Source organism: Lethenteron reissneri, unplaced genomic scaffold (genome assembly GCF_015708825.2).
Source record: "Lethenteron reissneri isolate LAM-NWPU_2019-01 unplaced genomic scaffold, ASM1570882v1 scaffold_560, whole genome shotgun sequence".
Lineage (NCBI taxonomy): Eukaryota > Metazoa > Chordata > Hyperoartia > Petromyzontiformes > Petromyzontidae > Lethenteron > Lethenteron reissneri.
The window spans coordinates 2761-27029 of record NW_026892082.1 but is presented as its reverse complement, the minus strand read 5'-3'; the positions used below and the strand labels follow the sequence as shown (position 1 = coordinate 27029).

General features: G+C 48.4%; 1 long non-coding RNA gene and 1 pseudogene across 1 annotated transcript; one reads left to right on the top strand and one right to left on the bottom strand.

The window, feature by feature from the left end:
- The first annotated feature begins 5651 nt into the window (after positions 1-5651).
- Positions 5652-14129, top strand: LOC133339919 (nuclear receptor coactivator 5-like; annotated as a pseudogene).
- Positions 14130-22651: 8522 nt separating this feature from the next.
- On the bottom strand, positions 22652-23915 carry LOC133339918 (uncharacterized). The gene is made up of 3 exons (XR_009754797.1): positions 23840-23915; positions 23050-23194; positions 22652-22782 (listed from the first exon to the last, which is right to left on the bottom strand). It is a non-coding gene; the product is annotated as an uncharacterized LOC133339918 (long non-coding RNA).
- Between the last annotated feature and the right edge of the window lie 354 nt (positions 23916-24269).

Sequence of the window (24269 nt, the reverse complement as noted above, 5' to 3'; positions counted from 1 at the left end):
GTAGTGATGATGATGATGATAGTGGTTATGATAGTGATGATGATGATAGTGATGGTGATGTGATGTGATGATGATGATGGTGGTGATGATGGTGATGATAGTGATGGTGATGGTGGTGATGATAGTGGTGATGATGATGATGGTGGTAGTGATGATGATGATGGTGATGATGATAGTGATGATAGTGATGATGATGGTGGTGATGGTGGTGATGATGATGGTGGTGATGATAATGATGGTAGTGATGGATGATGGTAGTGATGGTGATGATGGTAGTGATGATGATGATGGTAGTGATGATGATGATGGTAGTGATGATGATGATGATAGTGATGATGATGGTGGTGATGGTGGTGATGATGATGGTGGTGATGATAATGATGGTAGTGATGGTAGTGATGGTGATGATGGTAGTGATGATGATGATGGTAGTGATGATGATGATGATAGTGTGATAGTGATGATGATGATGGTGGTGATGATGATGGTGTGATGATGATGAGTGATGGTGATGATGATGGTGATGATGGTAGTGATGGATGATGGTAGTGTGGTGGTGATGATGGTAGTGATGGTGATGATGGTAGTGATGGTGAGGTGGTGGTGATGATGATGATGGTAGTGATGGTGATGATGGTAGTGATGATGATGATGGTAGTGATGGTGACTACTGCCATAACCCCACGTCCGCACAAAGGCCGCGCTCGCACCTCGGGGCGTTCCGATTTGGCCCGCGCAGTTTGCTTTCTGCTCAACCTCGATTGTCAACCGGGGCCCCCAACACCGTCCTCGCACAATGACAACGCGATGGCTGCGCTTTTAAATTGAAATGAAATTGTTATTTTCACCTCAAAGACGCTGACGACGACGACGCGGCCAAGATGGCGCAGCAATATTGAGTGCTTTTACAAAGTGTGGTGCACTATGGACATTATACTTTGCTGTTTCCACTTTTCAGTTGACACAAAAGCTTGGAGAGATTGTCATGGTTAAAATATTTAGCAAAAAAGAAGCTATACTGCACCGTATCTTCTTGTATATAATGCGTTGCAGGACATTTTAAAAAAAGTATTCATTAGTGCCTCTGATAATTTCATGAGTAATGTCCACCCTGCATTACCAAACACTGGCGGGGTATGGTTATGTGCAGATGGTTCATTTCAAGACAATTTTTGATGCCAAATTACATGGATTTCGCTGAAGGTTCCATAATTTATAATCCAACGAGTGCATATATTTTGTTAAATTACAGTACACATTTAGAATTTGTTATGCATGCAACATCATTGGTAAGCCAATTAAGACAAGCATTATCCCACGTTATAACATTAAATTCTTAAATCATACAGGCTTAGTATTTGTGATTTATGACCACTGCACCACATTTGACTTTGCTTTTTTCAGTTTTTTACCTGTTGTGTTGACATGCAGTCTTATTAAATATCTGTCATCACTTTTATTGCAGAGATTTGTGTGGTTTCAGAGTGAAAAGAGACCAATGCCTAAAGTCAGTCCACAAAAAGTTACAAAAGGTAAAGAAATCAGTCCTCAGCCCCAAACACAACATTTCTACAAACAGTGTGCACGCATGTGTTTTAAAGGGTTGAAAAGTATTTTAGTTTCTATGCATCTGGACATGTTTTAAATCCTTTATATTAAGTTCGCTTGCTGCGTGCTTGCGTGCGCTGCTTGCTTGCTTACGACCGTGCAAATCTTTCGGTCGTTTTTTAACCCACTTCCCGTGAATCCAATCGAGCTGACATTTTCCACACAGACTCGTTGTGCCAGACAATTAATGTTCGTGAAAAAAATTCCCAAAATTTACACTTTTTAGGCAAAAAAAAATTATTTAACATATATTCAAATAGAACTCATTCATCGCTTTGGCTGAACGTCACAGTATACGAGCCCAGAGCGTAAACCCGTCCACAGGCCGTGGCGGAGTAGCGCAGTTGGTAGCGCCCTCGCTTCCCATGCCAAAGTCGCGGGATCGATCCACACGTCCCTCCACAGGCGAATATATTTTTAAATCCTTTATATTAAGTTCGCTGCCACGCATATAAAGGATTTATAGTGAAAAAACGTTGTTTTTACGGGTTATACTTATTAACCACTTGTTTGCCTGTCATAACTTGTCGAGATTCACTGTTAATTATGAAAGCCTTTTTGTGTTGTCCTCAAGTATACATTCATGTAACTAAAACCATTCTAACAATTTTAGCTACCATATTGTCAAAACAATGGAAACACATTTCACTTTGGAGCTTGTCACACTTTCTATAGTGATTTGGAAATTTTACTAAATGATGTTATTCATTTTTTACTGAAAAACTTGTTCTAATATTTTGTTGTGTTGGTTGCTTGCTGTCAAGAATATTATTCATATATGGGTAAGTGGTTTCTCTGAAAGTTACATAATTATTCTACAGAAGAGCCTAACCATTAACCAATGTCATATTTTTATGCAGGTTCCTAAAGATATGAAATTTAATTTGGCATGAGTCTTGACTTAGAGCTTTCGTGACTGCAGGAATTCATATTCTTTGGGTCTTTTGGTAAAGTCACGTAGATAGTTTATTTGAACCTATCTACGTGACTTTGAACCTATCTACGTGACTGTACCGAAAGACCCAAAGAATCTGAATTTGGCATACACTAGTTTATTTACAATAGTCTTGGTTCTTTCGGTAAAGTCACGTAGAAGGGAAATAATAAAATAATATAAATAGCTGTGGATTTCACACCTGATGATGATGATTTTAACACGTAGGCTTTCGCGACCATTCTGGCGAATTGCCCGATGATGCTGGATGCAATTACCAGCGAAACGTCGTACTACTCAAAATTTGTAAATGTTGTGGTTTCACGCTTCAACACACCGGTGTGGGGGGCTAAAGCAGTGAACTATTTGTCTTTTGTCAACGTGACACTTTTTTTACCGATTGGCCGTGTCGGGTGGTGGAGGGTTACGACACATTTATAAATAACGCGGCGATCTAAACCCAAACACGTTGACTATTGATGATAGCTTGTGTTGCAGTCGAAACGTTGTGATAATTTTTTATTGTTTTATATTTATATTATTTTATTATTTTCCCTTCTACGTGATTTTACTGAACGAACCAAGAATATGAATCCCTGCAGTCATGAAAGCTTTAAGTCAAATCTTATTACAATGTTCAACATTTAAACAAAATTTTGTTAACATTGAATCACAAGCAAAAATCCGTGGTTTAGCCACCTTTGTAAATGTTTTAATCTTTAAAACAGCTTTCTGGCATTGCCGATGTTAACTATTTTCACATGAAATTTGCATGTGTAGTTGCAAGACAGTTATTGTGTTCTAGTCACAAAGCATCTTCATTCGTGTCGGCAAATCGCAAGTGGCCTTTCTGCCCCTCTGACATACAGTTTACTTAATGGAGCACATAATTACACTTCAGACTTTAATGACATTTTTTACACGGACTGCATAAAATCTGCAGTGGAATTGTCTGGGTATATTATTTCAGAAGGACACCCTTTTGGATAGCCTTAGAAAAGTCATTCAAGATTAACTGAAAATGCCCATTTTAATTTGAAGTGCTGTGTATAAACCACTCATTAAATAGTTTTTGCATCAAGTGTGTTTAATAGTTCAGTATATATCTATCACTTCATACACCACTTGTTTTGATGACATTTGTGTATATCCATTAGGTTTTAATGGAAATTCTCAATTTCACACCATTTTAAGAGTGAGATTCACACTTTGGTATTTAAATCCTTTATATTAAGTTCGCTTGCTTGCTTAGGACCGTGCAAATCTTTCGGTCGTTTTTTAACCCACTTCCCATGATCCAATCGAGCTGACATTTTCCACACAGACTCGTTGTGTGTGACAATTAATTTTCGTGAAAACATTTTCCCTAAACTTTACACTGTTTAGGGGAAAAAAATGGTAATATTTAATTACCAATTGCTTAATGCTGGCAGACAATCATCTGACCCATAGGTGGCAGCCATTTCAAGCCAGAGGACGAGAGGACTCTAGCCGCCACGCATATAAAGGATTTATAGTGAAAAACTTTGTTTTTACGGGTTAATTTTTTTTACTATTGAGTGTTGTGAATACACCTCCCTTGGCTGATGGTAAGATTCATGTTTAATTGTTTTTATATTATTTAACATTGTTATAATTGTTATTTCTACAGAAATGATGATTCAAAGAGGTCAGTATTTGTGTTTTTGCTGTTTTTTTTTATAGCAAGCTGAATGATATATCTAGTGACCATTGTTTTGATTGTTAAATGCATTTTTGAGCACCCTGAGTTAAGTCAATGTCAAAAACATGCAACGTTAAAAAAATAAACCCGTAAAAAACAAAGTTTTTCACTCTAAATCCTTTATATGCGTGGCGGCTAGAGTCCTCTCGTCCTCTGGCTTGAGATGGCTGCCACCTATGGGTCAGATGATTGCATGGCACCATTAAGCAATTGGTAATTAAATATTTAATTTGTTTTCCCTAAACAGTGTAAAATTTGGAAAAAAAATTTTCACGAACATTAATTGTCACGCACAACGAGTCTGTGTGCAAAATGTCAGCTCGATTGGATCACGGAAGTGGGTTAAAAAACGACCGAAAGGTTTGCACGGTCGTAAGCAAGCAAGCAAGCGAACTTAATATAAAGGATTTAAAAAGATGGCATTTTTTATAGAATGTCCCTAAAAATATATAATGGGTTCTATAGTTATCCTTGCATGTCTTATTTCTCATTAAAATAAATAATTTGCCTTTATGCTCAGCTATGTATTAATTCCAGTAACTCAGCACCTGTGTTTCGCAAAAGTTAGGCCAATGTTTGCAAGTCTATTTTCAGGTGGCGTCTGCACGCACGATAATGCATGGAAGCTTTCTCCTCAGGGCGTTCGCCTGAGCGGTCATCGAGCCAAGACTCGAGGCACCGCTCGACCCGTGATAAGTCCCGGTCACCAACCCTCGTCTCGCGATGGCCACCCGCGACTCATCAGCAAGGAGTGGCAGAGAAAAACGTGCCAGCCGGGAGCGCCGTGACGACCGCAGGCGTTCAAAGGAGGGGTCGCGTGAGCGGAGGAGCTCGCGGGAGAGGGATGACAGGAGGGTGCCACGGCTTTTCCCATCCCAGGACAGGATGGCCTCGCGGAATGAGCGGCCTGTGGTCCATGGCGGTCCCCATTACATAATGAACAGCAAACCACTGATGGGCAGCATGCCTGGCCGGGGTGGAATGCCTTGCAGAGGGGGGATGCCCAATAGGGGTGGCATGGGGGGCATGCACGACAGAGGGGGCATGGGTGGTAGAGGCGGCATGCACGATAGGGAGGGCATGGGTGGAAGAGACGGCATGCACGATAGGGAGGGCATGGGTGGAAGAGACGGCATGCACGATAGGGAGGGCATGGGTGGAAGAGACGGCATGCACGATAGGAAGGGCATGGGTGATAGAGACGGCATGCACGATAGGGAGGGCATGGGTGGTAGAGGCAGCATGTTCGATAGGGAGGGCATGGGTGGAAGAGGCAGCATGCACGATAGGGAGGGCATGGGTGGAAGAGACGGCATGCACGATAGGAAGGGCATGGGTGATAGAGACGGCATGCACGATAGGGAGGGCATGGGTGGTAGAGGCAGCATGTTCGATAGGGAGGGCATGGGTGGAAGAGGCAGCATGCACGATAGGGAGGGCATGGGTGGAAGAGACGGCATGCACGATAGGGAGGGCATGGGTGGTAGAGGCAGCATGTTCGATAGGGAGGGCATGGCTGGCAGAGGAGGTATGATTGATAGACGAGGCATGCACGAAAGACGGGATAACGGAAGAGGGGGCATGCGAGAAAGAGGGGGCATGCACGAAAGAGGGGGCATGCACGAAAGAGGGGACATGCACGAAAGAGGGGACATGCACGAAAGAGGGGACATGCACGAAAGAGGGGACATGCACGAAAGAGGGGACATGCAGGAAAGAGGGGACATGCACGAAAGAGGGGACATGCCCGGTCGGGGGGGCATGCCCGGTCGGGGGGGCATGTCCGGCAGGGGAGGCTATGGAAAAAAGGGACCCAACACTTCGCTGTGGGGTGAAGAGGACCAGAACGAGCCGCCTTTCAGGTAACTGGAGTATTCATTACAGAGCACGATTGGTATTTTGAGCGATGTTTTGATTGTGAGAAATGGGTAATGGTGTTTTTTTTTATTTTATAGAGGGCCATCATACGATGATGAAGACCAGCGACCAGCCAGAGACATGCCTTCATCAGGTCTGTCAGATTATTATTTCATGTGTGTGATCTAGATATAAATTCTATTCAAAAAGTTTCAAAAAATATATATAGATGAAGGGACTACCGCGCATTATGTAATGTGCTTAGCTTTTTTCTCGTGCATACACTAACTTAGGTTCAGTTTTTAATGTTTTATTTGCTGGTGCCATCTATAATTCTGCCCTCCAAACTCTTCAGTTCTAACTTGTCACTTATTAAGATGACATTTATCGAGTATGTTACAGTTTTTACATTTAGGGTGCATTAGATATGTAGTCAAATGTGATGAAGGATTTTTTTTATTATTATTGCAGCTTGCTTCAGACAGCATTAGAAATTTGAGGAAAATTGTAATATTCTAACTATGTGCAGTTGTCTTGCGCTGAATGCTTTCAACTATATTTTGGTCAGGAGATGAAATCAAGCGTGAAGAGCTCTACCTAAAGTTTTATGATGAAATCTCTAAACAGTATGACAGTGAGAGACCTGTGGACTGTGTTGTCATTGTGCTTCACGGCAGCAAAAGTGAGTGGTGACATTTCGTGTGGATCTGCCACTGGCATCTGCTCCATATGACTGCAGGATTTTATTTACATACTCTTAGTTCTTTCGGTAAAGTCACGTAGAAGGGAAACAAGTATAACCCGTAAAAACAACGTTTTTCACTCTAAATCCTTTATATGCGTGGCATCGGCTAGAGTCCTCTCGTCCTCTGGCTTGAGATGGCTGCCACCTATGGGTCAGATGATTGTCTGCCAGTATTAAGCAATTGGTAATTAAATATTTAATTAGTTTTCTCTAAACAGTGTAAAATTTTGGAGAAAAATTTCACGAACATTAATTGTCACGCACAACGAGTCTGTGTGCAAAATGTCAGCTCGATTGGATCACGGGAAGTGGGTTTAAACAACGACCGAAAGATTTGCACGGTCGTAAGCAAGCAAGCACGCAAGCAAGCAAGCAAGCGAACTTAATATAAAGGATTTAAAAAGAATATCAATCCCTGCAGTCACAAAAGCTTTAAATCAAGATTTTATTTACCCTGCCATTAAGTAAGTGATTACGTCATATTTGGCTACAATTCCCATGTAATGAGAAAAGGATATTCTTACAGTGATGCTGTATTGACACTAGGTGGAGACTTTAGGCTGGAGGAATTGTCATTCGGAAATGTAGAATTTTACATTCCGTAACTGAAAATGAATTACACACGTAAACGAAGTATAACTCCTAATATTTTATCGTGTAAATTTTACAATCACGTTCCTATTTCACGAAAGCTTCAAGCGCTTTTGAGTTTAAACAAAAAAGCTTGACTTTTACACAAGTCATTAGTTGATACTTTTGAACGTTTATATATGATGAAATAGCAATGGATTGGCTATTCCTGCTGGAAAATAATTAAGTAAATTATTTGACTGGAGTTTCAACACTGAAAAAAATTGCGAATTTTTGAATTACCAAAAATTATCATCTCCGTGCACCATTCTCTTACCGGCTTGATCTCAGTCCAGTTCTTTCACGGAACTTTGAGTATCTGACGTGGTCAACCACTTGTCAGTAGAAATAATATTTTGCAGAATTGCAAAATCAAACTTTTACAATGGATGCTTCCTTCTAATTATCAACTCAGCTGAAATTGGAAAACTTACTATAATTGAAGGTACATTTTTGGTGAGAGTCTGGAATTCAGGCCCACTGTAATATCATTGTTGGTGATTTGATATAAACACACGTTAACCCTTAGAGCCTCCTCAAATCTATATTGTCATGAATTCCTTATACTTTTTTCTTATTTAGCTGGGAGGGCATCTTGTAAAGTCTGCTCGCATTGCAATCAAGCGTTTGCGAACTGATAGCCCAGTCAGAAAGAGACTCAGCCCATACGACATCTGCGTTCTGTAAAATTAGTATCAGTTTTTGGGAATTCGGTGGTGGATCTTCGGAAGAGAGACTGACTCAGAAACTGCCTATGACGATGACTGCTACCAAGTACTCATTTAAGTATGTGACACAATTTTTAAATCCTTTATATTAAGTTCGCATGCTTGCTTGCTTGCTTGCGTGCTTGCTTACGACCGTGCAAATCTTTCGGTCGTTTTTTAACCCACTTCCCGTGATCCAATCGAGCTGACATTTTGCACACAGACTCGTTGTGCGTGACAATTAATGTTCGTGAAAATCATTTTCCGAAATGTTACACTTTTTAGGACAAAAATATTATATTTAATTACCAATTGCTTAATGGTGCAATGCAATCATCTGACCCATAGGTGGCAGCCATCTCAAGCCAGAGGACGAGAGGACTCTAGCCGCCACGCATGTAAAGGATTTAGAGTGGAAAACTTTGTTTTTACGGGTTATACTTATTTGCAATGCAATATCGTTTTCGCCTTTGTGTTCCTTTCAAATAAATGGAAACAAAGATTAAATAAACCTATGTTGTTGGGCTTACAGAGAAAAAAAAAAATTCTCTGTTTCGATGCCACTGAAGGTGGCGTTTGTAGTGTTTGACTTTATCCGGGTAGCTTCGATGTGGCGCCATAAACATCGCGTTTTCCACCAGAACACCACCACACGCCTTTGCCCGTGGCCATGGAGCTCGTGGGTCGCGAGTTTGAGTCTTACATGGGCGACCTACGCGAGCGGCGGCGGCGGCGGAGTGAGATCGCCAGACAAGGCGGCCGAGCGCGCCGACAGCGTCTTGCGGCGCCAGCAGCGGGCCGCACCGTTTCTCGCAAGTGCCGGAATTTCGAACTGGCTTTTCGACACAGGCCCCCCCCGCGCGTGCCCCACCAGCGCCGGACACCCTGGCCCCACCGCTACATGCGCGAGCGTCGCCCACAGATTCACCTCACCGGCCCGGTCACCGCGCGCGGCAACACGTCCAGGTACCCGAGTGAGCGGGCGGCAGCGGCAGCGGCCTACTCGCAGCATGCCAACTCGCCGTCGTCGTCGCTACGCAGCGCTCTGAGCGAGGCGAAGGACATGTCCCTGGAAGAGCTGGATCGCATCTCGGAGCAAGTGCGCTTTCTGCGTGAAAAGGCGCTCGACGAAAGAGGTACGGTGGCAGCGTGCGGGGGACTCTAGGGGCACTGGTGCTGTGTGTCTTGGGGTTGCTGCAGATAAGTGGTAGGCATTGGTGATGTCTCGTAGGCAATGTTAAGGCATTATCCGGGAAGATTGTAAAATATATTTTGGGTTAACTGTGACTGAAGCCATGAAACTTGACTTGAATTCCGGCACTACTGGAACACTCGAGGAAACTATTGAGAATAGCATTATATGTACTACGAAACTACAGTATATAATATGAACACTGCACATACGCTCATACTATGATGAGTTTAAACCAATAAAATAAGACTAATAATACCTCGTAAGTTGAATTCCACCTCTAGAATAACTTTAAATTTTCATGTATAACTACTATATGAATAAGAGCACCACTCTATTCATATAGTAACAAACAAAACTTAACCTTACACTCAAAGTATAACTTGAACACTTTACAAGTAGATTAGTATAATCACCGAAACAGTGTAGTTATTTACAAACGGCTGTAAGTTATTAGTATAATGACATTACATCTATAACAACAATAAGCCTACCAAGATTGAAGAGGGCAAGAAATCTTGAAGTCATCGTCATTACCACATCAAAGGTGAGATTATCTTGTTACGGAGGCCAGGGGCCTGGGCACAGAAACATTGCGTAAATCTAAGCAGGACGCGGATCGGTGTACGCCGCGAAAAGTTCGTAGTGAGAAAAGCGAAGTTTACAGACGTGGATGGCACGTTGGCTTTCGCTATGGATCACGTCATCACTCCCACTCCACCGGCCGGTCGGTCGGCTGCAACAGGGATTTTGGCACCACTTCCCATGGACGCTGCTTCTGCTGCAGCAGCAGCGGCAGCAGCATCAGCTCGTTGGCTTTCGCTATGGATCACGTCATCACTCCCACTCCACCGGCCGGTCGGTCGGCTGCAACAGGGATTTTGGCACTACTTCCCATGGACGCTGCTTCTGCTGCAGCAGCAGCAGCAGCAGCAGCATCAGCTCGTTGGCTTTCGCTATGGATCACGTCATCACTCCCACTCCACCGGCCGGTCGGCTGCAACAGGGATTTTGGCACCACTTCCCATGGACGCTGCTTCTGCTGCAGCAGCAGCAGCAGCAGCATCAGCTCGTTGGCTTTCGCTATGGATCACGTCATCACTCCCACTCCACCGGTCGGTCGGCTGCAACAGGGATTTTGGCACCACTTCCCATGGACGCTGCTTCTGCTGCAGCAGCAGCATCAGCTCGGTTGGCTTTCGCTATGGATCCCGTCATCACTCCCACTCCACCGGCCGGTCGGTCGGCTGCAACAGGGATTTTGGCACCACTTCCCATGGACGCTGCTTCTGCTGCAGCAGCAGCATCAGCTCGTTGGCTTTTGCTATGGATCACGTCATCACTCCCACTCCACCGGCCGGTCGGCTGCAACAGGGATTTTGGCACCACTTCCCATGGACGCTGCTTCTGCTGCAGCAGCAGCAGCATCAGCTCGTTGGCTTTCGCTATGGATCACGTCATCAGTCCCACTCCACCGGCCGGTCGGCTGCAACAGGGATTTTGGCACCACTTCCCATGGATGCTGCAGCAGCAGCAGCAGCATCAGCTCGTTGGCTTTCGCTATGGATCACGTCATCACTCCCACTCCACCGGCCGGTCGGTCGGCTGCAACAGGGATTTTGGCACCACTTCCCATGGACGCTGCTGCAGCAGCAGCAGCATCAGCTCGTTGGCTTTCGCTATGGATCACGTCATCACTCCCACTCTACCGGCCGGTCGGCTGCAACAGGGATTTTGGCACCACTTCCCATGGACGCTGCTTCTGCTGCAGCAGCAGCATCAGCTCGTTGGCTTTCGCTATGGATCACGTCATCACTCCCACTCCACCGGCCGGTCGGTCGGCTGCAACAGGGATTTTGGCACCACTTCCCATGGACGCTGCTTCTGCTGCAGCAGCAGCATCAGCTCGTTGGCTTTTGCTATGGATCACGTCATCACTCCCACTCCACCGGCCGGTCGGCTGCAACAGGGATTTTGGCACCACTTCCCATGGACGCTGCTTCTGCTGCAGCAGCAGCAGCATCAGCTCCGTTTCTCTTGGGAGAGGAGTGAACTTCACATTTGAGGTGGCCACTTGGTAATCCGGGTGTCCGTTTCCATGAAATTAACCCACAATTTAGCGGTAGCTGCGCATTAAAGGTGCGTGCGTGGCAGAGGTAAGCACAGCAGCGTTGCTCATGTTACAGTTGATTATCTCGTCAATAGTGAACCATGTTAGGAAGTGATTAATGTTGGTATAGTATATTGCAGGGGTCGGGAACCTTTTTGACTGGGAGAGCCATAAAAGCCAAATATTTCTAAATATATTTCATTGAGAGCCATATAGTATTTGTAACGTATAATAAATTAAATATGTCTTACTTTTAATGCGACTTCTGGTGCTGCGTGGTTTTGCTGATGGCCTTGTAGTCTGGTTCGTACGTGGTGAGGTTGAGCTTCGTGCAGGCGTTGAGGCCCCGTGACCCGTGAAATTTATCTTCAAAACTAATTTCTGTTTACTTTAAAATGACACGGTATTATTAAGCAATATCACAAGTATTTTAAATTCAGTTCCAAACTGATTTTTGTATTTTTTTTTCAACTCAAAATTGTCTGGGAGCCATATGCCGTCACCAGAAGAGCCATATATGGCTCGCGAGCCATAGGTTCCCGACCGCTGTTGTAGATAATTGTCAGTCTTTGCCTAATGCTGTAATGTTGCAGTTAAAGACCCTGTGAATATCATTCGCAACATTGAACGATTGTGCAAAATCAACATTTTAAATGGACACCCGAGTAAGCGAGATGTCCCATCTCACGAGGTTTTTTTTTCCTTCAGCTAAAATTCTGAATTCTGCCTTGAAGAAATTATGTTTGCAGTGTTTACATAAGCTGTTGTATTACCTGCCTCAAGCCCTAATGTTAATATTCAGTTTGTAAATAGGAAAGCAAATTTGGTGGAGAGGCTCAATTTAAGATGTCTTCATATGGTGTGTTTTTCAGTGTCTTTTTTAAAATCCTTTATATTAAGTTCGCTTGCTTGCTTGCGTGCTTGCTTGCTTACGACCGTGCAAATATTTCGGTCGTTTTTTAACCCACTTCCCGTGATCCAATCGAGCTGACATTTTCCACACAGACTCGTTGTGCCAGACAATTATTGTTCGTGAAAAAAAATTCTCCAAATTTTACACTTTTTAGGCAAAAAAAAATTATTTTACATATATTCAAATAGAACGCATTCATGGCTTTGGCTGAACGTCACAGTGTAGGAGCCCAGAGCGTAACCCATCCACAGGCCGTGGCGGAGTAGCGCAGTTGGTAGCGCCCTCGCTTCCATGCCAAAGGTCGCGGGATCGATCCCCGCGTCCTCCACAGGCGAATATATTTTTAAATCCTTTATATTAAGTTCGCTGCCACGCATATAAAGGATTATAGTGAAAAACTTTGTTTTTACGGGTTATACTTATTTCTGGCATTGCATTCATTTTGGCTCAGGGTATGTGAATATTATTTTAGAGTTTTTTTGATAATTCCCATTTTTCAATTTGTCATTTCTTATGTCCTTCAGCAAGGGTGATTTTAGAATTTCACCATTTTTATTACTGCAGTACAGAAACTAAACTTGGTAAGGCGTTACACCTTTTCACATCTAGCAGCTTTCCTCTACGACGAAGAGAAACACATTTCTAGAAAAAAAATAGTCAATGTAGCCTCTTTAACACGTCACATATTTTGATTTCAATTGTGTGCCAGGAATGCGTAATCAGCCAGCCACCCCGCCACGCTTGGCTGAGGGAGGGATTGGAATGCACCATCTTCAACAGAACACACCACCGGCTCGCCAGAGACTTGACCAACAACTGCCCAACATGGCAAGCAAAGCCGTAGGCGCGTACGCTAACAGAGCGGCGGCCGACGCGCCCGGCGCTGCTTTTAACAGCGGTAACAACAACAACGACGGCGGCGGTGGAGGTGCAATGGCGGCGGGGATGGGAAGGCAGGGGAGCTTGCCCCCATCGGGCCACACGGCGGGCAGACAGCAGGCGAACAACATGGGGCAAGTGGCGGCGTCGCGTCCTCTCTCCCCGCTGCGACGCAACTCGCGCTGGCTGCCAGGAACGCCGTCGGTAGGCGCGCAGTCCGAGTTGAGCCACGCACCCATGGAGGATGCGCTGCAGCCGCGCGCCACCACCTCTGCGCAGGGAGCTCAGGGTCAGGTCGGTGGTTACGGCAACTACGGCAACATGGGCAGGGATTTCTCGGACCAAGGCGTGCGAATGCCGTCGCAGCAGCAGCAGCAACTGGTGCCTCCGCAACAGCAGGAGCGCGTCACCACCAGCACGACATTCGGTCCCACCACTGTAAACCTGTCGTCTCTCGGCCTGGATAACCCCAACGTGCGCAAGGCGCTTGACATGCTCATGCAGAGCGCTCCGGCGATATCGCAGCTCGTTAAGCAGGCATCGGCTGCCGTGTCGCAGAAGGGGCAGTCGGCGGCTTTGGTGGAGCCGCAAGCACCCGTGTTTCGGTCGCCACCGCAGCAGCAACAGCAGCAACAGCGGCCACTGATGCAGCAGCAACAAATGCCCTCGCAGCCGACCCACGGCATGGGCCAGCAGCAGGGCTATGGAGAGGAGAAAGGTTGGGCCAGACAGCAGCAGCCAGCCTTTCGGCAGCAGCACCCGCAGTTCCAACAGCAGGCCCGCTGGGATGAACAGTACCAGCAGCGCTACTGAAGCATGAATATGGAACCACGTTTGAGAAGTCTGGGCAACCCTACTTTAGGTGTATTGAGAGGTCAGGGGTACACGATGCATTGCTTTATGAATAGTAGGGTAGAAGGCTTGCTGTTCCTCCGGCCACACACAATCATGTAATGGGCGCAAAGCTGCACACACACACCTAGAGAAAAGCATTGTACCGTGTACCCCAGCGGTCGGGAACCTATGGCTCGCGAGCCATATATGGCTCTTTTGGTGACGGCATATGGCTCCCAGACAATTTTGAGTTGAAAAAATAAATAAAAATCAGTTTGGAACTGATTTTAAAATACTTGTGATATTGCTTAATAATACTGTCTCATTTTAAAGTAAACACAAATTAGTTTGAAGATAAATTTCACGGGTCACGGGGCCTCAACGCCTGCATGAAGCTCAGCCTCACCACGTACGAACCAGACTACACAAGGCCATCAGCAAAACCACGCAGCACCAGAAGTCGCATTAAAAGTAAGACATTTAATTTATTATACGTAAAAAATTACTATATGGCTCTCAATGCAATATATTTAGAAATATTTGGCTTTTATGGCTCTCCCAGTCAAAAGGTTCCCGACCCCTGGTGTACCCCTTGCTGTGGAGTTGGCACTGGGAGAGAGAATGGTAAGTGCGTGTATCAGGCGGCTGGTGTAATGTTTTTCAACGGAGCGAGTGAAGCATGTTCCCGGAGCAGCAGGGTCTACAATTGAGCTGTGGTGCACTGCAAGAAATTGAGGGCTGGCAGTTTTCCACAGATGCAGGGAGCATCCTAATGGTTGGAGGGTGTGCCTGGTGTGCAGGCAGTGTCAGTGTGGTTGAATCAAGCGACTCGTAAATTATTTCCTGATACTTTAAGAATGGTACACGTGAAACGGGTTCCGGAGACACTTGTAGATGTAACTTCTTTATTACAATACAACACTCCAACAGTCCAACTCTCCAACAGTCCTGATACTCTGTTACAGCCTAGGTACACAGCCTAGCTACACAGCCTAGATATTCTACTCTGGCTACGCTCCGGAACTCGCCCTCACAAGGTCGTAGAGTCGGGAGTTCCAGAGTCCCAGCGCTGGCTCTCACAGCATCCCAGGGTCTTCAGATGGCTGGTCGTGGGTCTTGGGTCTTGAGTTACAACTGGGCCCCGATCGTCCAGGGAGCTCTCCTTTTATGCCTGGTCCAACGAGCGGTGGGGCCGTGTGCGCCACCAGACATCCCACAGAGCACACACAGCCCCCCCCCCCCGTTGGCGGCGCCCAGAGGCTTAAGCGTCTGGGCCCCCTGGGAACCCAGCGCCTGGCGCCCAGAGGCTTAAGTGTCTGGACCCCCTGGGAACCCAACGCCTGGCGCCCAGAGGCTTAAGTGTCTGGACCCCCTGGGAACCCAACGCCTGGCGCCCAGAGGCTTAAGCGTTTGGACCCCTGGGAACCCAGCGCCTGGCGCCCAGAGGCTTAAGCGTCTGGACCCCCTGGGAACCCAGCGCCTGGCGCCCAGAGGCTTAAGTGTCTGGACCCCCTGGGAACCCAGCGCCTGGCGCCCAGAGGCTTAAGCGTCTGGACCCCCTGGGAAACCCAGCGCCTGGCGCCCAGAGGCTTAAGCGTCTGGACCCGCCCGGGATCCCAGAGCCCCCAGCAGCCCCTCCCCTCTTGGGCTGGCACAGTGGCCCCTCTCATGGCACTGCACCTGTAGTATAAATGGGCTGTTCTATGGCGACAGTGGGTGTACTATACACAAGGGCTCACTAGAGGGCACATTCCAGATGTGACGGAGCACGTGGCCCAGAAGGGGATGGCCACGTGCTGACTCAGCAATCTTTGAAATACGTAATCGACCAGGCTATGCGTTGTGTGTTGACCGACTCTCTGTGTTGTATTACATAACATTTCGATATTTTGCTAGGTTATTTAATTTAGTGTGTTCTTTCTCCCTCTCTCCTAATGTTCAAGCCTGCGTACTTTACTACGCGTCTCTTCGTACTCATTGACATGTTAATGTTTTCTCTAACCCCTCCCTCTCTCTGCCTCCGCCCCCCTCTGTCTATTTAAGGCCTCACCACAGAGACGATCCCCCCTCTCTGTGCCTGTGTTGCTCTCTCTCTGTGTACCTTGGTGATGTCTGTCTGCTTATATGTTTGTCTATAGTTTTCTGGTTAGATTTTATGTCGCTATTTCATTTATACCCGATGACGATTGCTTGTGTTGCAATCGAAACGTCGTATTATGCTAGTATTTAATTTATTATTTTATCTTTATACGTGACTTCACCGAAAGAACCAAAGAGTAATTCCTGCAGTCACGAAAGCTCCAAATTTAAGATCGTGATGTGGACCCAGAGTGTGACTGACGGGGAGGGGGGGGGGGGTGCGGAGTCCCCGCGTGGTTCTTCAACCGCGGGAAAGAAGTCGTCCACTTCCATCTTCGCTTTTCAGCCTCCGTACGCGTCGCCTGTTCCCGTCCAACGGTAGCGAAGGGGTTCCGCTCAAACGGCGAAGTGGGTAAGGACGGCGGCCACCACCTTACGTGCTTAGCCCGCGATGAGCGCAGTCGCTCGCAATGTGCTTGGTTCACCTGGGAACGTTGAAATCAATAAAAGTAAAATAAAAATCACGACGTTTCGGAGGCAACACAAGCTTCCGTCTTCAGTGGAACCGTCACAGCCACGACAGCTGCATCAAGTAAATGAGAGATTGCAATAGACTGCAGTCTATTCCTAGTCTTAAGCCTCACCTTACCAAATTAATAAAAGTGTGCCGTACTTGGCCCTTCCCCCCTCTCCAACCATTATATATACGGAGTGGTAGCTCTTGCGATCTCTCATTTACTTGATACAGCTGTCGTGGCTGTGACGGTTCCACCTGAAGACGGAAGCTTGTGTTGCCTCCGAAACGTCGTGATTTTTATTTTTACTTTTATTAATTTTAATGTTTTACCTACACGGTGACTTTACCGAAAAACCTAAGAATATGAATCCTTGCAGTCACGAAAGCTTCAAATCTAGAATCACCTTGGAACGTTGAATAGTGTTGGTTGTGTGAGAGAATAAAACTTGCTGCCTCCCAGTCTTGGCGTGCGCCTGATGAGAACCCACTGCATTTGCGTTGATGTGTGGTAATGGGATGTTGTGGGCGTATGTTTTTTTATCTGTACAAGGGAGATCGTTTAAACGCAGTTTTTGTGTATATCTGGTGCATAATGGTTGAATGATAGCTTTCAAACACTGCGCAAAATTCAATGCAGAACTCCTGTGATCCGCTGTGACACGGGGGAACACCAATAGAGCTGCTGATCTTATTATCTGTGGGGCCATCTGCGAATCTTTACCTTCCAGCTAAAAGGAGCAAAATGACAGATAACCTCGCCGATAAGAGGATGAGAATACCGCGTGGACTCCTCTAATCCCAATTTTTATATTTTTCAAAAAAAACAATATACACAACACCACGTCACCTGCTGTTCAGATTTGGCCACAGCTGTTCACAAACCGCATAGCCAACATCTTAAATGCCGTTTGTTTTGTCAATATAAATCGGAGCCGGCTGCTACGGTATAATAAGGACGTGCGCCCGCTAAACTCAAGCCCTCGTATCCACCGATGGAGTGAGGAAATATAACGAAAAAATGTAAAACAGAAACTCACGCAAATTAAGAAGTTAGCTAAAGTAACAAAAAGATTTGGGTTGCTTTAATGAAACATCCACCCCGACTCGTGCATTTATACGTTGGCCCAATGCGGAAGCCGCGATGCCACAAAAAACGCGTTCTAAGGAGATTGAACTCTCAGAAGGGTCGCAACCAGGTACCCGATACCCGTACCCTACCCGATACCCGTACCCTACCCGATAGCCGTACCCTACGATACCCTACCTACCCGATACCCGTACCCTACCGATACCCGTACCCTACCGATACCCGTACCCTACCCGATACCCGTACCCTACCCGATACCCGTACCCTACCCGATACCCGTACCCTACCGATACCCGTACCCTACCCGATACCCGTACCCTACCCGATACCCGTACCCTACCCGATACCCGGCTACCCGTACCTGGCCAGGTACAGGTACCCGTTTGCGACCCTGGTGCGGCCGGGTACGGGTAGGCCGTGAGTCACTGGTGAGTAACCATTTACACCATTGGAACCTCCTTTACCAGTAGAAAAATATGATAATTGTTTTTTTTACCCTTTTATCTTGCAACAAAACTGACACCTTTTTTTACAAGGAGTCATGTTTGCATAGACCACAATACCTGCAGCCATAATGCAAACAAAAACATAACTCTGATAATGTAAGCAGATACACAGATACACACAGACACACAGATACACACAGACACACACAGATACACACAGACACACACATACACACAGACACACACACAGACACATACAGATACACACAGACACACACACAGATACACACAGACACACACATACACACAGACACACACATACACACAGACACACACACAGATACACAAAGACACACACAGATACACACAGACACACAGATACACACAGACACACACAGATACACACAGATACAGACACACACACAGATACACACACAGATACACACAGACACACACACACACACAGATACCTGTTTGCGACCCTGGTGCGGCCGGGTACGGCTAAGGAATCAAACCCCGTTTGCGACCTCTGCTCCCAACACTCTGGGCTACAAACCCAGCAGAGCTGAATCCCCCGAGCTACGAGGCTGGGAGCCCGACGTGCCGCCCCCACACCGTCGCGTGGAGTGGGGTGCCCGCGCTCTGCCGCTAGAATCTTTACAAAAGGCACAGACGGTCGCCTCCCATGAACCTTGACGACGGAAGAACGTTGAGCAAAGAGACGGTGGAAACGGCGGCGGTGCATTGGGGGGGGGGGGGGGGCGAGTAAATGGAACGTGAGGTGGCAAAAATCGATTGGCCGGTGACGCCGCGGCGGCGGCGAGGGTGAAACTCGCTCGCGCTAGAGCCAAGACGTGCGGCCGGTGCCTCTGCGGCTGGCAGCGCCAGCGGCGATCTGCCTCTGGGGGCTCCTGGTCGGGTCTCGGCGTCGCCCCCCCCAGCTCCCTCTGAAGATCCCGCAACTCGTCACGGAGTTGATGCAATTCCCGCGGCGACATCGCTGCTGCGGGAGGAGCTGTGGGAGCTGCTGCTGCGAGAGCTGCTGCTGTGGAGGAGGTGCCGTGGGAGGAGGGTGCCGTGGGAGGAGGTGCCGTGGGCTCCGGCTCGCCGGCGGGATCCGCCACCCTAGAAACGAGTCGAATTTCAGTGTTTTCATTAACAACAATAAATATACACACTCTCTCTCCATGATAGAGGGTTGTCTGGGTTATATTGCGTGTATAATGTATAGTGCAGTGTATAGTGTAGTGTAGTGTGTAGTGCATAGTGTGGTGTATAGTGTATAGTAGTGTATCGTGTAGTGTATAGTGTAGTGTATAGTAGTTTATAGTGTAGTGTATAGTGCAGTGTATAGTGTAGTGTATAGTGTAGTGTATCGTGTAGTGTATAGTAGTGTATAGTGTAGTGTATCGTGTAGTGTATAGTGTAGTGTATAGTGGATAATGTGATCTAAACCCAAACACCTCGATGATGAATAATAATAGTTAACGCCGTCATGTATGAGGAGCGGTGTGAGCGCTCGCGGACTTTACCCAGATCTTTCAAGAATTTGTGAGCTCCTCACACAATCCAGCCTGTGGGTTAAACCCAGGATGGATCATAGGCAGGCCAGCCTAAATGTTTCTAACCGGCGAAGATGCTCCATTAGGGGGGTCCACGTTTCGCAAGCGTAGAGAAGGGAGGGAATGACTGTGGCCGAGAAGACCTGAAGCTTCGTGCGGAGCGACAGACCAGGTAGCTTCCACACAGCGTTACGCAACCGATGAAAAGATATTGCCGCTCGACTGATCGGAGTGAGACCTCTGCTGTTAAACTGGAGATGGTCATAAGCACACTGCCCAGGTATGAGTAACTCTCCACTCTCTCCACAAATGCCCCATCACCGATTGGGAGTTGTGGGGGTGGAGTGTCCGATGGTACAAAATACCCAGGCAGGTGCTTAGTTTTGGTGGGGCTGATGGTAAGGCCCCACCTCTTAGTGGCACGCTCCAGTCTCAGCAGCAGCGTCTCCAACTCCTCCTCTGAATGAGCAGCTATTACCAAATCATCGGCATACATAACGTGGTTGACCAATAGGGAGCCATCCCTTGACCGCACCGGGGCATCGATCAGCCTCCCATTTATCTGTACCAGATGGAAATTCCCCCGGTACAGCTGTTGAAGGCTTCACTAACCACGTGGTCAAAATAGATGTTAAATAATGTGGGAGCCAGAGGACATCCATGTCGCACCCCAAGGTGTACAGGGAATGGCTCTGACTCCCGGCCATGTAGTTTTACCCAGGCCCGCTCACCATCATGAAGGTCCTTAATGATCGTGAGCAGAGGGTCAGGGACTCCGAAAGCACGAAAAACAACCCAGAGCCCAGGCCTACTGATGGTATCATAGGCCTTGACCAGTTTAATAAAGCAGAGATGTAGGTCTTGTTAGAATTCCCTACACCTCTGCTGTAGCAGACGGACAGAAAATATGGCATCTGTGCAGGACTGCCCTTTCCTGAAACCACATTGGGGCTCCGCAAGCCTCTCATCAGCGTGCCTAGCAAGGCGATGTTGTGAGATGCCCCTGTAGTTGTTAGTCTGTGCAGGGTCGCCCTTCTTAAAGAGGGGGACCACCAGGGCATCCTCCCAATCCTGCGGACCCGTCCAGTGGTCCAGACTGTTGTTATGATGTCATATAGGGCAGTCTGTGCACAAACGCCACCCTCCCTCAGCATTTCTCTTGAGAGATCATCTCTGCCCGGTGCCTTTCCTCGTCTCAGGTTCTGGATCGCTTTCAGTACTTCCTTAGATAGCACCTCAGCCAGCCACTTACAGGGGGTGACTTCCTCTTCAAATAATGAGGCACCGTAGCCTTAGCAGGGTTATCCTCTCTTTGTCCCACAATGTTTTCCAGGGTGGGAGATTTCCCCTCTCCCAGGACCTCACAGAAATGCTCAGCAAATCTGCAAACCTGTTCCTGGGGGTCGGAGATTGGATCACCGTTCTTTCCCCTAATGATGGTAATAGGTGTGGTGCTGCAGGTTACTTTTTTATGGAATTAAACGATTTGTGATCGCAGGCCATTGAGGCAGACTTCATCTCTTCAGGAACCTGCAATCACCAACCATCCTTGCAGCGCCTTAAGGCTCTCCAAACCTCTAAACGAAGGCTGCGGTAAGCCTCCTCATTCTCGGACGTGGGATGCTGTAGACGATGAGAGTGGGCCTGTCGCTTTTCTCCAGCCAGCCTGAACACCTCGTCTGTCAGCCAGGCTCTCTGAGGAGGTCTGGACCGTGTACCTCAAAGCAGCCATTGCAGCTGCATGAGCCACAGTCCTAAACCTCGCCCATTTCCCCTCGACATGAGGAATGAGGGACGATGCCAACCCCAGCTGCAAGCAATGATGAAATTCTCGCTTCAAACTTCATCAGCTGAGACCAGGCCACCTTAGGTTGGAATGGGGTCCTGGGTGTAGACCCCACCACCGGAGTGGAAGAATGGCAGGCGCATCTTACAGAGGACAAGCGATGGTCAGAGGGCAGATCAGCTCCACGGTAGGTCCTGGTGTCAAGGACATGGGCCCGCATCCACTGTTCCGTCACAATGTAGTCCAGCAGATGTTCTTGCCTGTGTAGTGACTGTGATTGTCACTGCGTGGTGCCGGGCTTACGAAGCCACGGCGGATGATGTGTTGGCATTACGTGTAGCCCGCTAGCAGGGCGTAGTACCAGCCCTAGCGGGGCTTGGGTGAGCGCTGGTCAGCGCGGAGGCACCACGTAGAGCATGCGGTGCGGGATCCTGGCGAGGGAGCGAGAGGGAGCGTCAGCCAGCCAGGGTTACGTTGGGGCACGATACGCTGGTTGACCTGCCGACACGTGACCGGATGATATTGGGACGGGGGCTGCTGGGCAGTCACGTGGTACAAAACAGCTCTCGGGGAGCCTTCGGGAAAGATCTCGAGAGATCTAGAAGGTGGGCGGGGCGAGGGGGTTCTAGATTTGAAGTTTCATGACTGCGATGATTCATACTCTTTGGTTTTTTTTCGGTAAAGTCACGAAAAATAAAATAAATGAAAACAATTAAATCACGACGTTTCGGGCGCAACGCAAGTGTCCGTCATCAGGTGGGAAAGCGTGGCCTGCTGCTGATGCAGACCAAAGAGTGAGGGGCTCGGGGTTCTTCGTGTTGCTGGTGATGAAGATCCACGTCGGGTTGAAGAAGCCTCTAGTCTGAACCCCCGACGTCCCCGTCGCGTCAACCGCGTGACGTCGCGTCAACTGCGACGTTCCCAGTCGCGTCAACCGCAAAATCACCGTCACGTCCGCCTCTTGGTACCCCTTACCGCAGGCACGTCAAGGCGTTGCAGAACGCGCGGAAGGCGAGGCGGACGAGCCGGGTGGGGAGGGTGAGGCGGGTGAGTCTCCAAAATTGCTCCTCCAGCCGCTCTCTGGCACCAGCACGTGCTCCACCAGTGCCGGGAGGCAAAGCTCCACCAGCGCAGCCCTCAGAGACTCGTGGCACGACAGGTTCCACAGCGTGCCTGGGGTAGGGGTGGCGAGGGTGGGTGGTGAGCGTGGGTGGTGAGTGTGGGTGGTCAGAGTGGGTGGTGAGTGTGGATGGTGAGTGTGGGTGGTGAGTGTGGATGGTGAGTGTGGGTGGTGAGAGTGGGTGGTGAGAGGGGGTGGTGAGTGTGGGTGGTGAGTGTGGATGGTGAGCGTGGGTGGTGAGTGTGGGGTGGTGAGTGTGGGTGGTGAGTGTGGATGGTGAGTGTGGGTGGTGAGTGTGGGTGGTGTGGGTGGGTTTCTACCAGTGATCTTCTCCAGGGTGTGAGGGTTGTGAGTGCGTCCCAGCAGGCTGGCTAAGGCCGCGAGGCTTCCATTGTTGTTAAATGCCAATGCGCCAGCATGGCTGGAGCTGAGGATTTGCAACACCTCGCATGCACACGCAAGCACCTGTGGGGGCATGGGGAGGGTGAGGAGATACACAAACAACAACAACTGCCATTCGCCAGACCATGTGCACCTTGAGGCCACGTGAAGTGTCAAAAACGCCCACTGGCAGGAGGTCAAGGGGCAAACCCAGGTGCCACGGGTCAACTGACTGAGATGACCGAGACGACTGGTTGATGCACCACCTGTGCCCCCTACTGTGCCAACTTGCTGTGCTTTAGGCACCCGGCGCTCCGCTCGTTGTTGTGAGCGTCGCTCCTCCGCCCTCCGTTGTTGTTGGAGGGCGACTGCCTCCAACTGCCCAGTAGCGTCCTTCACGAGCCTCCACCACTGAGGCCGATCTTGACAACGCTGGTACCAGTCGTTGGCAAGTCCACTCAGCTCCACGTTCTCCGGTACCACATCACTCCATCTCTTCTCTAGCCCGTGCCGTGCACAAAGATCCCCCGTGTAGCCTTCACAGACTGTAGGGGCAAGTGCTGTTAGTGAGTAGCACCTGTAAAGGCCGGCACGGCACACGAGGGGGTCGGTGGCCAACACCTCGCCCTTTGTCTCCCTAGCAGCGATGTTTACACATTTGAGGCTGAGTCGACCTACACACACAGACACATATCCTTGTCCCCCCATGCGCCCCACCCGTGGTCTCACATGGTCGTCCTCCTCACACTCAACGAGCAGCGTGAATATTGAGCGCAGCTTCCCAGCCGCCCACACCACCGCCAACTCCTCAGGTTGCTCGCAATCGACGCCACCACCGGCAACATCACCAGCAGCAGGGGCAGCAGGGAAGGCAGCAGGGGCAGCAGCAGGGGCAGCAGGGGCAGCAGCAGCAGGGGCAGGGCGCGGAGCGTCAGACAGGAGGGCCGCAGTGGCCATGGTGGTGACAAAGTCCTTTGGCCTGGGAGGGGGGGAGTGGGGGAGAGGTGAGCGTGTGTGTGTGTAGACATTACACACAGACACACACACATTACAACAACAGCAACCGCAATTCGCCACTAAGTGGCGGTGACGTCATCACGACGCTTGTGCCAGGCCACGTGCACCTTGAGGCCACGTGAAGTGTCGAACGCCCGCTGGC